This window comes from Lepidochelys olivacea (assembly GCF_965140295.1).
Source record: "Lepidochelys olivacea isolate rLepOli2 genome assembly, chromosome: 2".
Classification (NCBI taxonomy): Eukaryota; Metazoa; Chordata; order Testudines; family Cheloniidae; genus Lepidochelys; species Lepidochelys olivacea.
In genome coordinates, this window is record NC_140412.1 from 12,171,491 (window position 1) to 12,188,424 (window position 16,934).

Here is a 16,934-nt window from a genome sequence, read left to right on the forward strand (position 1 = left end):
AATATAATTATAACATCCCAACTTGTAATTTGCATTGTCAAACATAAAAAATAAAAGTTAAGAACCAGTGGGAGAAAAGCTTAAAGAAACAAGCCCACTTGACTGTTTAGTGACTTAATCTGTATTATAGGTGGAGCCAGTAGTGATACTTATTAAGGTTGCCCAACCCTTACCATTATAAGACCCTGTATTCAGTTTCTTATAACTCTGCCAAACTGTAATCATTTGGGCTAAAATGTTCTGTGCCAGGTGCCTGCCTTGGGCTGACTTGGGGGAGGGGAAATTTCAGCCAAAATGATTCAGCTGTTTCCAAGAATGCAAACGGGTGAAAAATAAGTCTGTGGCCTTAAAAAAGGCTGCTAACCTTTTCTTTGAAAGCTGTAGAGCCTTCGTGCTGTGGAGCAGCGACTTGAAATTTGGCAGGGGAGTTGCCTTCGTTTCAGGGATGTGCCTTCTGCTGTTCTCCATGAAAATCTGTCCAAATTGGGCCAAGTTATAAGCCACTGAAAAATGACCTTTCACATGCTCAGTAGGGACTTTTTAGATTTTAGCTGCTAAATTTCCCAAAGATTTCATCCACATGCTCCAAACTGGGGCTGAGAAGAACTTTCCCTGCAGTTGCAGTTCTGAGCTATTGATGTCCCAGTCTGAGAACCTGAAATGAGAGCAGGGAGCCTGTATCTCCTGTGTTCTCAGTGACCCCAGGCAGTGTGGAGGAGGAAGGTTGCCTGATTCAAATGCAGGGGGCACAAGAGCTGGACCTGCTGGGACCAGAGGGGTCAGGCGGGGGGAGTAGATTGGGACAAAGAGCCATAGGAAGTGAGAAGACTGGGTTTGGAGGCTGGAGGGGTGGGGAGAGGGAAAGTAGGAGTGCGAGCTGGAGGGAGTCTGGAAATGGCTGGGCAAAGAGACTGGTACTGAGAACCACTGAGGTGCGGGGTAGGCGATAAGTGGAGAGGGGAGACAGATCTGATTTCATTGGAAGTTAGGTGTCTAGGCACTCTTCAGAATCTTACTAAACCTCACCTTTACGTACCTAAGTACCTTTAAAGATCTGGCTAAATGGCTGTGTCACTTCCGGAAATGCAATTTTTAGCTGTCCTAGTCACTTAGACACAGATCCGCAAAGATATTTAGGTGCCTAACTCCCGCTGCTGTCAATGCTGAGCAGAGCAATGCCTGGACACTTTTACAAATCCATGCCTCAGTTTCCCATTTGCAAAATGGGGATTAAACCTCTTTATCTCATGACGTGTTGTGACAATAAATTCGAGAAGCACTCAGCTACTGTCGTGAAGAGTGATGTATTAAAGTCAGGAGGAAATGGAGAATTCTCTCTCCAGAGCAGGGTTTGCGTAGTGTGCACTACATAAGGCATTGGGCCTCACGCTGAACAATGAGGAGAAAACAAAATATGAAATTAGCTGCTCATTAAGTGAGCATCATCCACCCTGTACAGTGAATGAGGCAGGGGTCCAGTGGGGTAAAAAGGATGCAATCATGTATTTAAAGACTATCATAATATGTATACACAGTGGGGGCCGAATTAAGGTTCCTACCTTTTAAGGACTTGATTTTGCTATCAGTGATTAATAATGTTCATTTAGCTTATTTTTTGTGGGTAATATTATATGTAGTTTGACAAAATAATAATAATTAATAATATATAAAGCAATGAATTATTGTTTTTTCTGGCACTCTTCACTTTTGTTTTTACCCTCCAATTGGCAAGGCTGTCAAATGCTTTTAAACAGCCACTTTTACCACAGTGGCCTAAAATAAGTGAATCAGCTATATTTTCTTCAGCCATGCTGAACACACATTCACCTTTGCTGAGAAACCATGTAATCTCATTGCTGTGACCCCTGCCTGTTCTCCCATACCCACTGTTTAATTGCCTCTTGGTTACATCATGTACAAAATTAGATTGGGGGCAGAGACTGTTTTTTCTACATAAAAGTTGCCTACTTGCACTCTATAAGGTGCTGTAATATACTTCCATAGCAATTAATAATCATGTATTCTAAAAGGGCTTCTGCCACTTTATCTGTGGCCACAGCATAGCATTATGAATTATTCATTTATTAATTACATTTTATTATTTGTATTGCAATAGCAACTAGAGAACCCAACGGGGATCGAGGCCCCATAGTACAAAGGGTTGCACAGGCAGGTAGGCCCAGATTCTCAATGGTATATGAGCCACTATCTTCATTGAAATCAATGGCAGTTAGGTGCCTAAATACCTTTGAGGATCTGGGCCATAGTGAGAGTCAGTCTGTTCTCTTCAGAGCTTATAATTTACATGGACAAAGGGTGGGTGAAAAGATTATCCCCACCTTACAAATAGGGAACAGAGGCATAGGGAAAGAGGCCCAGATCCTCAAAGATATATGAGCTGCTAACTTCCATTGAAATCAATGGAAGTTAGGTGCCTAAATGCCCGTGAGGATCTGGGCCAATGTGTGCCAAGTCATGCAGGTGCTCTGTGGCAGAACCAGGAACTAAACTCAGATTCCCACTCTTCCAAGAGAAAGGCATGTGTTTCTTTGCTTGTTAACTATCCTGAGTGCAGCTGATTTGATCTACGATGTTTATATTTTATCCTGCTCTTAAAGTAGTTTCCCAACCTTCTGTAATATTCTATTTCTTCGATTTTGAACGCAATCGCTTTCAAGGAGTAGTCTTCCTCTTGGAAAGGCAATGACTTGTGTCATAAATATAAAGGGAAGGGTAAACCCCTTTGAAATCCCTCCTGGCCAGGGGAAAGCTCCTCTCACCTGTAAAGGGTTAAGAAGCTAAAGGTAACCTCGCTGGCACCTGACCAAAATGACCAATGAGGAGACAAGATACTTTCAAAAGCTGGGAGGAGGGAGAGAAACAAAGGGTCTGTGTCTGTCTGTATGCTGCGCTTGCCAGGGACAGAACAGGAATGGAGTCTTAGAACTTTTAGTAAGTAATCTAGCGAGGTATGTGTTAGATTATGATTTCTTTAAATGGCTGAGAAAAGAATTGTGCTGAATAGAATAACTATTTCTGTCTGTGTATCTTTTTTGTAACTTAAAGTTTTGCCTAGAGGGGTTCTCTATGTTTTTGAATCTAATTACCCTGTAAGATATCTACCATCCTGATTTTACAGGGGGGATTTCTTTATTTCTATTTACTTCTATTTTTTATTAAAAGTCTTCTTGTAAAAAACTGAATGCTTTTTTCATTGTTCTCAGATCCAAGGGTTTGGGTCTGTGGTCACCTATGCAAATTGGTGAGGCTTTTTATCCAACATTTCCCAGGAAAGGGGGGGTGCAAGTGTTGGGAGGATTGTTCATTGTTCTTAAGATCCAAGGGTCTGGGTCTGTATTCACCTAGGCAAATTGGTGAGGCTTTTTACCAAACCTTGTCCAGGAAGTGGGGTGCAAGGTTTTGGGAAGTATTTTGGGGGGAAGGACGCGTCCAAACAGCTCTTCCCCAGTAACCAGTATTAGTTTGGTGGTGGTAGCGGCCAGTCCAAGGATAACGGGTGTAATATTTTGTACCTTGGGGAAGTTTTGACCTAAGCTGGTAAAGATAAGCTTAGGAGGTTTTTCATGCAGGTCCCCACATCTGTACCCTAGAGTTCAGAGTGGGGGAGGAACCTTGACAACTTGCAACAACAATGTTAATTCCATCACTGAATTGCAACTGTTTTACCTTTGCATATATTTAATGCAAAAGAAAAATGCAATGTTAAGGATGCACAATTAAGCATGCCAAAGTCAGTCAAGGTTGAACATGCAGCCTTAACTCTGGTGTCAGGCAAGTATGTTCTGCTGTGAGACGACCTTTAATTACAGGATCAAATACTGTTTCTCTAATAATGTTCTATCATTACACAGGTTTTTTTGTGCACAAACATAAAGATGCTTGTGCCTGATTCTTCCCTGTTGCACGTTTATACCTGAGCACTGTCAACACCACCACCAAGGTAACTGGGACATTCTGATGTGGTCGCAATGTACACCAGCTCATATTACACAGGGCTAAATGACTGCATGAGGTGCAGGGTCCTGGAGAATCAGTGTTGTAGTGGATTTCAGGGGAACTATTCATGTAATTGAAGGAAGTAGAATTTGGTTCAGTATTACAAGCAGGGTCGCGAATTAAAGTGGCCAGATCCTCAGCTGGTTTGAGTGAGCGTAGTGCCATTTAAACCAGTGGCGATACCCTGATTTAAACCAGCTCAGGATCTGCCCCTGAGCGATATGTTTAGGAACAAACCTAGCTCTTACTACTCATGTGAGCAGTTCATTAACCTCAAAGGTGCAGGTTAAGAGACAGCAGTCAGGTTCTAAGCAGTTTGGAACATTGGGGCTGAATGCACAAAAGGAAGCATTCACGGAAAGTTAGGAGCCTCAATAGAAGTTAGGAGCTAATACCTTTTGACTGTATTCACCCTGTTTGCCTAACTAGTGGTCAGTTAATCTCTCTTTTGCAGGATGCCTCCTGACTTAATTAAAAAAATATCCACGTTGAGTGAACTTTTGAAAACCCCCCTTTGCTTTGTTGTGCTTAGCTAGCAAGGTTAGCAAATCACAGGAAAATTTTAATTCAGTCTATTTTTTCAAAGCAGGGGAAGGCACTGATTTATCACATTCACACTGAATTTCAGCTTCTAACCATCAACAGTCGTTAACCTGGCCCTGTGCAAATGTGTGCATACCATTTTTTAAAAAAGCATAAACTATGTAACTTCCCCAGCCTCCCCCCCCCCCATAGCTCAGAGAAGGACTTTTCCCTCAAACTTTCCAAAAAATTGCACCTTGGGCAAAGATGGAGTTGAGAAAACTTGAGCTTAAAATGGGTATTTCTTAGAAAGTAAGACATTGTGTAAAACTCGGCTGGGGTAAGACTCCAGAGGATTACATCTGTATGCTCCGTGTGATATTGTACTGTATTTGAAGACAAACACTCCCTAACTTCTGATGTGTAGCAGTCCCACCCCTCTTGCTGTTTGGGTCCTAGTTCTTGCTAATAAGGTCTCCAGTAAGTAGCCCATTCAGCTTAGTTCTCTCCCTCCTTGTCCTGCAGATTCCCAGAGCTGGGCAAACTCCATTCTCTATGCATTAATGTTTTCCCCAAATGGGGATAGAAAAGGGGTTGGGGATATGTCTTGGGCCCTTTTTTCAAAGTCTCCTTCTCTTCCATCCCCTTCTCCTGCTGCTGCTACTACTGTCCCTTTAACCTGCTTCCAGCATGCTGCTGAGCGACGGGATCACCCAGGCATTGCAATCATGGACCTGATCACAGAGCCAGAGCGCTAGACCCTGCTCCACACTAGTGTCAGCAGCAGCATAATAATCAAAAGAACAGGAGAAAGTGAGTGCTGGAGAAGAGTGGGCATTTATTACTGTTGTTGTTCCTAGCTCCGCCACAGCCTGTGTCTGAAAGAACCCGGAGCTGGAGCAGCTGTTGCACTGAGTGGTGCTGCCGCCGACTTCAGTAACCATAGCAACAGCATCAGCACCATCACCATCCTCCTCCTCCTCACTCATTCTCCTCCTCCTCGGCATCGTCAGTACCGGGAGCAGGAGCAGCAGCAGCAGCCCTGACAGGAGCCAGAGCCCAGCAGTAGGGACTGCAATCAGCCCACTGCCTTTCTGTACCTGCTCCATCGACACCAGCAGCAGTAACCACAACCTTGTTTCCTACGGGGAGCGGGAGGGAGTGTGTTGAGGGAGGACCCCACAAAGACCCAGGTAAGATCAGCTGTGCTGCTTGCAAACTCTCCCCTTGATCAGTTCAGTTTTGTGTATGTGTGCATATTGCTAGTTTATTGGCTCTCTTGTTTCAAAGGCATTTTAATGACATTTCAACCAAGCATGTTTTCCAAAGCATGTTTTGCGATCTTTGCCATACAGACCCTCTCTCCACCTCCCCCCATATATGAAAAATAATAAATCCCTGTAATATTCCAGTGAGACTGATTAGAAATGGGGTGATCAGGGGACACAACGTGATCCGAGTATGAACGATTCGAGCTGTGTGCTCCAAAATAAAAGTGAAGGGTTGCGATGAAGCAAAGGTCGACATAGCAATAAATAACCCTCTGAAAAAAATAATCCAGACAACAGTGCATTTCTCTCTCCTCAGTGCACAGAATAAATTCTTTGGGTCATATTTAGGAGAGATCTGTAAGATATAGATGTGTGTGTGTGTGTATGGGCTAGAGAGGCAACCTCATTGTAATCTGTCACTGAAAGGGTTGTGTTACATGCTTTAAAATAAAAGTAAATAGTTGCAGTAACACTAAGGTCGTCATAGCTATTAACAATAATTTAAAAAAAATACTTACCAAAATGTTCAGTACTTCCTATCTTAAAAAAAAAATGTAATGAGTAAGAAATAAGGGAAACTCACTGGATCAATATATAGAAAAACATACATTGGGTGCATTTAAAACGAGTAAAGATCAGCAATAATGCAAAGACGAGTGTGGAAATTAATCCTCATTGAACACACAAATAAATAAAAATGCCATGCAATGCCCATATGAAAACTTGTATCGTGCTGAGAGAGTGAGTGTTTGTGGAGAGGGTAAAAGTAAGTTGAAGCCAAGTGGTAACTGTATGCTATGTAATGACTGCAGAGAGCTCTTTCCACTTACACGTAACTAATATTTTTTTGCAGCAGTAAGGAGAGATAGAGACGTCAGCAGCTATCTCCTCCCCCCCCGCCCACCCTGGTTATCACTGCCTGCCTGGTTGGAAATGTACTTCACTGTAATGACAATCAGCATTTCAATAAAAGCGAGCCAGACATTAGCAAAGTCGTACCCATGAAATGTCAAAATTATAACCCTGCTTCTGGTTCATAATTATGCTCCGGGAGTGATCTAGATGTGAGGTAGCCATGGCTAAACTGCACCTGCCTTCATGTTGAACAATGATAGAGAATGGGTCCCAATCCTGCAAAGCCCACTGAAATCAACAGGAACTGGAGGTGTTCTGCACCCTGCGGGAGGCACCGAACATATCTCAGAATCATGCCCATTATTTCTCTCTCATATGTAATACACACTACTTACACAAGCTGTGAAGCACGGAATATACACAGATCACCCTGATAGAGAAAGTGCTGTAGAAATTGACAGATAACTACATCCCTGCTCTGGAATTCTATAGGATGGGTTAAAAAACATGTATAGAGATTAACATTCAGAATCCAATTCTGTAGACTTGCAGAGTAATTTCCCTAGCACCATCTCGATATCATTGTTATTAAAATCTATAGGACTTCTCCATAAGAGGATGTTTGGCCTTATTAATAAAAGTATTTTAAAATAGCCAAGTATAATTAGAAGGGCTGATTTTTGGTCCTCGTTCTAATTAAATCTGTGTACTGTGAAACCATAGGTCGCTGGATGACGTCCACTAGGATATCTTGGCAAGATCTACGATATATGTTTGGCCACGTTTGATTTCCTGTTTTAAGGCTAGAGACTATAATAATTTTGGGAACCCTCTTTTGCAATGATATGTCTTGGAGAGGATGGGTCAGGGGAAAAATGCAATAATAGGAACCTGAACTGGATCATGTTTATGGTGGTGATAAATCAGCTGCAGCATTTTAATCAGTTTTATACCTGTTGTAGGGATATCAAGCACATAATCAAGAGGGAACATTGTAAAGAATGAAGCAGAGTGAATATTTCATCAGTGCAAACAAATGATTAAAGGTCAAGGGGCTTTGAGATTACACACAATGTCCACAAAATATTCTGAATTATTACTTTGCTGCTAGCTGGAGGCGAATGATTTCATAAAAGCCAGCACTGTATATATGCTGACACCGGATTACTATGGGGCTGCAAAACTTCTGTTAAAAAACAGCTCTAGAAAAGGCAGGAAATCAGTGTGTTTATAGCAAAGCAATGCTCCTATAAAATCAGTGTGAGAGATGGAAAGTGCTGTCAGTTTATGGAGAGTCAGTCCAGTGTTTAGCGTTTGTATCCATGTAATTGTAAACAGTCAGGGTGTGAGGCACTTAGGGTGTATCCACACAGTGATAAAAAACCTGCGGCTTGTCCGGCTCAGATGACTCGGGCTTGCAGGGCTCGGGCTCTGGACTGTAAAATTGCTATGTAGATGTTGGGGTGGGGGGGAGTTATCACTGTGTAGATGTACCCCTAGAATAACTGATTTTTAATATTCAGGGCCAGCCAACACTTCCAGCTGACAGTGATTACCCCCCCCCCCACTTACTCAAACTAGAATCTTAGGAGAGGATTTTCCTTGTATCAGATGGCTTGTTTTATATTACCATTTCATGCTAATGTGGAAGGACATATAGTCTGTCTGTCTTTGTACTTGGAAGTTAAGGGTTGGACTCTTGACGACCATCTAGCATTGGTATCTGGCACTGTTCTGGGGGAAAAATGCTATTTTGGTACCTAAAGGTATTAACTATCTTTTAAAAATCCAGTTTCTTTTTCATTAGTCCTCCATTGTATCTCAATGGAGCTTAGAACAAAATCAGGCGTTTATGGTAGCTGTCATCAAAGTCAGCTTTTGTCAACAAGTTGCAACAATAATTTCTGAGACACAGCAGCTAATTTCCTCTTATAAGTGTAGGGGAAACTGCCATGTTCCACATGACACTGCTTGGTACTATTTGGCAAGTGATTCTTCATTGCTGGTGAACAACGTATCTGATATTGTTGGTTTTTTTTTAATTCATCTTCATTTTATTTAGAGGCTTTGAAGAAAATTTGTTTTTACTCTAATTTTCCCCTTTATTTTTTCTTGTCTCAGTATTTTAAGTGGCATGCCCTTTTAACTGGGTAAAATCAGGTTTTTAATAAAAAACAGAGAAATTAGTTATGGCAAAGGATTGCAAGGTGATCCAGGGTAATATTTTCAGAGATGCTAAGCAGCAGTCTGCTGTGGTCCCTTTGGAATTAAAGGGAGATATGGGGCCTCCGCAACTCAAGGGATCAACCCCTCTAATCCATCTCCCTGTCAGGGAAAGATTGTTCCCTGCTGGATATGCGACAGAACCACACATCCTAAATACAACGTAACCCATGCTAATACAATGTAGATCTTTGTCCCTATGACTGGGTATACCAGGCCCTTTGAGGACCCCTGCTGGAGGCCTTGTCATCGTACCACACCTTGCTCCCAGGAAGGAGCAGTGAAAGTGGGTCCTCCAGACCTGCCTAGAAAGGCTGCAGGAAGCAGCCAATCAGAGCACAGCAGGCTCAGATAAAAGGAGCTACAGGGTCTAAGCAGGTCAGTCACTGTCTGAAACCAGAGAGGGAGAGGCTATGGGTAAAGCATCCTGGGAGAGACCCATTCAAGGAGGTGTAAGCAGGGGAATAGTCCCGCTATTGTGGGGAACTTTCCTGGCTTCTGCACTACCCCGGAGAAGTGGGCTAGCGAAAGGATCTGAGTCCTCGCTCCCACTTCCTTTACCCAGTGGCCTCCCTGCCCTTGAGGACTCCCCTTCCACTCTCCTGTCTGGCAGAGTCCTCGTAACCCCAACAAGGCTGGGCCCAGGATTCCTGGGGGGCTCGACCCCCAACCCTGCTGTGGTCACCTAGGACAGGGGATAGGGTGTCCCCACTCTGGGGTACTCTCTCTGCCCCGGGCACTTCTCTGACCATTACATACAATTTAAAGCAAATGCAAGTTACTTAATTGACAATTAATTTTAAAAAGAATAAGGGAAAATGAGAAAGGTTAAAGGAAACACATCAACCCGCTCTGTGGCAGGGAACATCACAAACAGTGTCTCTGGAATGTCCGGGCAGTTCACAGTCTGTTCCTTGTAAGTCCCAGGCCTTCTTCTCAGGCCCAGGCTGTGCTGCAGGGATGCTGTGGGTTGGACACTCGCTCTGGTGGTGGCCACAGGCTCTAGGTGGCAGGGCCCTTCTTCCCAGCATTGCTCGTGCCTTGTCAGGGTTACCAATCCCCCTTCAACTCTAGCCTGCAGAGCCTCCTGGCTGAGGCGTCTCCCTGTGTTAAGCCCACTGCCCAGGGTCCCCCCTTGCTCTCCCCAGCTGGTCACAACACCCGGCTCCGGACTGCTCCATCCTCAGCTCCACTCTACTTCAGCACGGCTGCTGCTCTGCCTCCAGCTCCCTGGGCTGCTTCTCTGGCTCTGGTTGCTACAGCTCTAGTCCCAGGACAGGTCTGCTCTGCAGGCTGCTTCTGTGACTCTGCTCCCAGCACTGACCTGCTTTGTGGGCTGTTTTTCTGGCCCCTCTGGCTCTGGTTGCTGCAGCTCTGCTCCCAGGGCAAGTCTGCTCTCTTTGGGCTGTGCCTCTGGCTTTGGGGCTGCAGCTCTGCTCCCAGGACAGGGTCTGCTCCCTCTGGATCTGGCACAGCTCTACTCCCCAGCTCAGCTCGGGCCCCTCCTTTCTCCTTAGCTCGGCCCCACTCTGTCTGACCCAGGCAAATCCAGCTCACACGGAGGACAGGACCTCCCTGGCCTCCTGACTCCCTGATTAGCCTGCCCACCCTGGCATTCAGGCTGACCTGGAGCATTGGCCTCTCCCCATTATTCCTGGGGGCTGGCAGTCTCAGGGTCCTGATTCCCCATTGACCCTTCCCCCTTTTTAGTACTGGGAGCTAGCAACTAAAACGCCCCCTTACTAACATTCAGTGGGGGGTGTTTTAGTTGCTAGCTCCCAGTACTAAAAAGGGGGAACAGTCCCCTTACAGAGGGAATAGAGAACCCTGAGGTAAAGGTGAAGAGGAGGGGGCTACATGGGAAGAGCCCCAGGGAATAGCAGCAGCAATGGCGTTAAAGGGAGCAGCATGGGGCTGCCGTTTTTAGGGTCCCCGGGTTGGAATCTGGAGTAGTGAGTTGGCCCGGGTCCCCTGCACTGGCAAAGTGGCCAAAACCCTCAGAAGGGGACAAGTTTTGTTTAGAAGCCTATGTACAGGGCTCAAGGATGGGCCTGAAGAACCTGCAGAGGGCCAACCATTTGTGGAACTTTGTTCCTCTTGCCCCCCATCCCTAAAGGGGACTGAATTTGAAGGCGTGACCTGGCTGAGAGCTGAGGTAAAGGCTAGGAATCTCCAGAGAGAAAGCCCTGGGGGCACTGCTCTATACCAGGGCAGGCACAGAGTTAAAGCTAGTACAGAGAGGGCTGAGGACAGAGCCCAAAGACAGGGCAGTAGATGTTAACAAGGGCATAGAGACGGGCCCTGTTGGACCTTTTACTCTGGTATTGTTTGTGCGTATTGGCGGTGTGTGACTTGGCTGGAGGGCTCGGCCACTGAAGATGCACCTGAGGAGGTTAACAGCTGGCCAGGGGCAGAGAGCAAGTGCAGGAGGTGCTCATGAGAGGCGAGTGTCTCCTCTCACGGCCCCTTCTCGTGGCTATCTCACTGGAGACTTTGAGGGTCTGTCAGTGTTCACAGCTTCAGCTGTGCAGGTACCAGGTTCGCCCTCCATATGTTGACGTAAGTGGGGTTTACGAAAAAAGCCCTCTCTGCCAGACTCTGGGCGTGTTTTTTGCTGTGGATCCACACTTCACAGCCCCTCCCTGTTCTCTGCAATGTGTGAGGTTGTATTTTCTTGTATGTGTACCGGGTGCTTGTGTCCAAGCAGGCAACTAGCCTGCCATTATGGTTGAAGTTTCCTGCTTAGTTCCTGTATTCTACTCTGGATCCAACTCCCTCCCTTGCATACTGGCAGTGCTCTACATTCCTGCTTCTCAAGCTATCTAACGTGGGGGACCGACAATTTTTTTTTCCACTGTGCGCTCAGACCGGCAGCCAAAGGCTGCTGGTCCGCGGACCACCACTTTGAGTAGCACTGCTCTACATCCTCTCTGGAGGAAGCCGTTCCTGACCTCCAGCAAGACCTTTGCTAACACTGTTCCAGGTGGTAACGTGTTGGGGCTACCAAAGGGCAGTTCCAGTTGCTATGTTGCTCTGAGCCCTGTCTCAAAAGGTCAATTTCATCAACTTGGTGACACGCCTGATCTCAGCCCGCCTAGAGAATGAGTCACAGGTTGCTTTCTTCCAAACCTAAATCCAAGGGATATAATTTTATTCCCTTTCTAATCCTATCATTAGTGCCTGCAATGTTAGTGACTCTGTTGTTCTGCAGTTTTACTTCTCTATTGGCTGATTGCAGATTGAGCTTCCTAAGGAAGGGCAATATGGAAATTCCAGGTTTCAGAGTAGCAGCCGTGTGAGTCTCTATCCCCAAAAAGAAAAAGAGTACTTGTGGCACTTTAGAGACTAACCAATTTATTTGAGCATAAGCTTTCATGGGCACCTTAGAGACTAACCAATTTATTTGAGCATAAGCTTTCATGGGCACCTTAGAGACTAACCAATTTATTTGAGCATAAGCTTTCGTGAGCTACAGCTCACTTCATTGGATGATAGGGCACTATACATAATTACCATATCCTGTTTTTTTAAATAGTTTTCTAGTTGTGACACATTACAGTTGTTTAATCACTCCTGTAGAAGGTTAGAGGAATGGGATTAGGGTCAGGTGAGCAGCAGTTTGGTGTTTGGTGACTCCTGACTGTCCGTTTTTTGTAACAGTCCTCTGTTTTGTTGTATTCCCAAACATGTTTGGGAATATACACATTGTAAATGCATGACTAAATGTTATTAGTTTTTATTATTAATGACATTGCAAGGGACTGGCTTGTGTGTGTAAAATTTATATAATATACCACTGCTCAGGAATGCATGAATCAGAACTGGTTGTCTCTATGTTATAGATTGCCAACACATAGTAGAGATTCTCCTTTAGGTTAAGCGCTAGGAGCCTGCGCTTCTGTTGCGTGCGGAACTGAACTCTATCCCCACTGTGACCATGAGGTTTTTAAGGAGTCACTGGCCATATTGTTGCACACCAGGTGAAGTTCCTAGGTAGCTGCTGTCTGTTACATTGTGACCTGGTGCTAAGTGTCTCCTATATTCACTCAGCACCTCCTAGGATCAGGCCGTAACTTTATTCCATTTGTTTGGAAAACGTGTACCTGAGCCAAAGCTCCTATGTGATATTTCCACTGACTGAGCACATTCTACCTGGAAGAGGACTGGTTTCTGTTGGATATTTCTTTTAAATTAATTGTTGGTATCTAGCATGCAGCAGTGTGTTGAATTTTATGTGTAAGCCAAGGAGCAGGTCTCAGTCTTTCTATTGCCCCCATGGAGTTGCATATTTATCAGGTGTGATACATCCACCAAACAATATTGAGTCCATGTCAATGAGTTGTTGACAGGTACTATTGTAAATTTGTATTTTTGATATGTGAAGGATACAGAAATCAAATATCTTTCTAAGAGTTATTTCTTAAAGAGGAGAGCAAGAGTATCCACATTTAACTTTTCTGAGTCTTTTATAAGCAGGATATTTCCTTAGTACCAAAGAGATCAAGATCTCAGAGGCTCTGATTCTACAAAGAGTATCTGTGTGGGCCCACTGCAGGATTGGGACCCTGACCACAATCCTGTCCTCCCTTACCTTTATCCTCTCTCTGCTTTTTGTTTACATCCACCAGTCATCTCTCATTAGATACTAACATTGTAAACTCTTTGTGGTAGGGACTGGCTTTTTCTTGCAGGTGGATAAAGTGCCTGGCGCACAATGGGGCCTTACTTCTGATCAAAGCTTTATTCTCTACCCCAGTACATATCGTAATATTGCTGAGATCGTACATGAGGAATGATCCCATTCGGTTGACTTGGAGGTTTTCTGGTTTTAATAGTATGGCATTGGGGCCCAGTAAATAATAAGAGTTCACAAAGTGGCATTAACTTCATCACAAATGGCTACTGGAAAGTCACAGGATAAATCCCATTCTAAATGCTGTGCCTAGATCCCTGAATTCTGTGCTGTGTCTGATGGGTTTGCCTGTTTTCTTCACATAAAGGGGCCGCATTATTGATTATTTTATTTATTTATTTATTTGTTTTGGTGTGTGCATGTAATTTTTTAAGTACGGGATTCCATTATGAGATCTCATTTCAATGAATTATTTCTAGCACAATAGTAAATGGACAAGGGGGAAGATACAAACAGTGGGCCCAAGCTCTCCTGTGTGAGGAGTGGGGGGGTCATCTGTCTTTCCAGGGCTCCATAGATAGCTGTCCTGTGAGGCTGGGAACAGGAAGAGACTGGGCAGTTTGGCAGAGGGAGGCAGTAGGCTGGGTAGGTCAAAAGGGCCTCATATTGTTCCCCACAATGACCCTGTGGATTTTCCAAAAAAGGAGATACCACCTAGAGTCAGACTACTTTCTACTTTAGAAGGTGCTTCTGTAGTAAGAATCTTAGAATTATAGGGTTAGAAGGGACCACAGGTTTTTTGTTCAGGAGGGGATTCTTGGAGACCCAACTACAGTAGAACCTCAGAGTTACAAACATTTTGGGAATGGAGGTTGTTCGTAACTCTGAACAAAACATTACAGTTGGTCTTTCAAAAGCTTTCAAACTGAACATTTACTTAGTAAAGTTTCAAAGCGATATTATGCAGAAGAAAAATGCTGCCTTCAATTTTTTTTTTGTTAGTAGTTTATGTTTAACAGAGCACATAAGAATGGCCATACTGGGTCAGACCAAAGGTCCATCTAGCCCAGTATCCTGTCATCGGACAGTGGCCAGTGCCAGGTGCCCCCGAGGGAATGAACAGAACAGGTAATCATCAAGTGATACACACCCTGTTGCTTATTCCCAGCTTCTGGAAAACAGAGGCTAGGGACGCCATCCCTGCCCATCCTGGCTAATAGTCATTGATGGACCTATCCTCCATGAACTTATCTAGTGTGGTGGTTTTTTTTTTTTTTTTGAACCCTGCTATAGTCTTGGCCTTCACAACATCCTCTGGCAAGGAGTTCCACAGGTTGGCTGTGCATTTTGTGAAGAAATACTTCCTTTTATTTGTTTTAAACCTGCTGCCTATTAACTTCATTTGACAGGTTTGTGTTATGAGAAGTAGTAAACAACACTTTCTTATGTACTTTCTCTACTACACCAGTCATGATTTTATAGAACTCAATCATATCTCCTCTTAGCCGTCTCTTTTCCAAGCTGAAAAGTCCCAGTCTTGTTAACCTCTCCTCATACGGAAGCTGTTTCATACCCTTAATCATTTTTGTTGCAGTACTGTACTGGCTTTTTATTGTTTTGTCTCTGCTGCTGCCTAACTGTGTACTTCTGGTTCCAAATGAGGTGTGTGGTTTACTAGTCAGTTTGTAACTCTGATGTTCTACTGTATTGTGAAGGTTAGGGCCCTCCACACACACACACACACACACAAGTTTTGGGGTGGACCTGTTCGATAGCTGCCATTTTGGCTGACATGATCAAACCAGGGACCACCAGTGCTTAAGCGGGGGAAGGAGAGGGGAAGCTGCTACAGCTTTAGCTCAGAGCCAGGCTATGTGGCTGGGGCTGTTGCAGACTTGCATCCTCTGTGGATAAGGCACAGAATGTGATCTGTAATACACACTGACCAGTGGGTTACTTCTGTACTGCTCATTCATTTCTATAGCCCTCTGTTTTACTATGGCATGCGGCTCTCAATTATACCAAGTTATATGGAGTCACATCTGACTTATGCAACTGACTGGAATGGGACTTTAAGTGAGTTAGCTGTGTACCAAATCCTGCTCATCTGGGGCTCTGTGGCAGGTCTGTGGAGGTCTGAAAGCAGTTTGTGGCCCATATTATACTTTGTAAATCTATTGTACAACAAGAAAAACTATAGCATCATTTATTTCCTTTGTGTCTCCATCTCAGCTGAAAACGTCTTTTGTCCCTAGCTCACCATTGTATCCCTTTTCATTTTTCTCTCCCTCTGCAGCTGTGTTGACGCTAGGCTCTGTCAGGGTGCAGTTTGCAGGGTAGATGGTACAAACAAGAACATTTCATAGTTATCTTCATGCATGCTTGGCTTGACCCTGGACAACTGATGTTAATAGGACTCTGGACATTGACTTTAATAGGAGTAGGAGCGAGCCCAGTATTGCAATAGGTTTTTCAAGAAAGATAACCTACAATTTAGGAGCAAAGGAAGATTAAGAAGTGACTCAGCCTGTTTCAGAGAGCCTAATGCAAAGCCCATCAATTCAATGCAGCTATTTCCATAGGCTGCAGTGGGCCTGGGATCCAGCCCAGAAGAAAGTTATGGAGAGAGGTCAAAAACTAAGTAGTGCATTATGAATGCCAGAGTGATATAAGAACAGCCATACTAGCCCAGACCAACAGTCCATCTAGCCTAGTATCCTGTCTTCTGACAGTGGCCGCTACCCGATGCATCAGCGGGAATGAACAGAACAGGGTGATTATGTCTGATCCATTCCCTGTCGTCCAGTCCAGCTTCTGGCAGTTGGAGGTTTAGGGACACCCGGAGCATGGGGTTGTGCCCCTGACCATCTTAGCTAATAACCATTGATGGACCTACCCTCCATGAACTTTTCTAACTTTTTTTAACCTAGTTACACGTTTGGCCATCACAGTGTCCCTTAGCAATAAGTTCAACACGTTGACCTTTAATGATGTGTGGAGAGAAGAGCAGTGAGGACGGATACTGGATGAGTAGGCAGGGGAGATGTAGGATGAAGTGGCTCCAGAGGGGTTATATTTGGAGGAAAGGGACTGGAGGATTGGCGCTAAGGGAATACAATAGTGGTCTCAGTAGCTTTTGGTGTGGTAAATGTCACAAGAAAAACGGGGAATGAATCCTGACTGGATTACAAGTCAAATATTTTTTTTGTTTTTGGAATAAACCACTGGGAAATGATCAGATTTTACCAGTAGTGCTGTAATGGAGCACTGTCTTGCTTTAGGTGACTCATGGTGGGAGAGAATGACATTAGCACTTTAATAAATGTACAGTGCTGAGTGCATTGTTTCAGCTCGGCTAATAATAACATTCTAAATGAGAGACAAAGTGGGATAAATCACATCATAATTCAGAA

At 44.4% G+C, this 16,934-nt stretch overlaps 1 protein-coding gene across 1 annotated transcript in view; it reads left to right on the plus strand.

Moving 5' to 3' along the window:
• Positions 1-5,568: 5,568 nt before the first annotated feature.
• Positions 5,569-16,934, plus strand: part of FAM135B (family with sequence similarity 135 member B) — a 318,140-nt gene continuing 306,774 nt past the window's right edge. The window contains exon 1 of the mRNA XM_084621351.1: positions 5,569-5,732. The gene's annotated coding sequence lies outside the window, so the exon portion shown is untranslated. The remainder of the gene's footprint in view (positions 5,733-16,934) is intronic.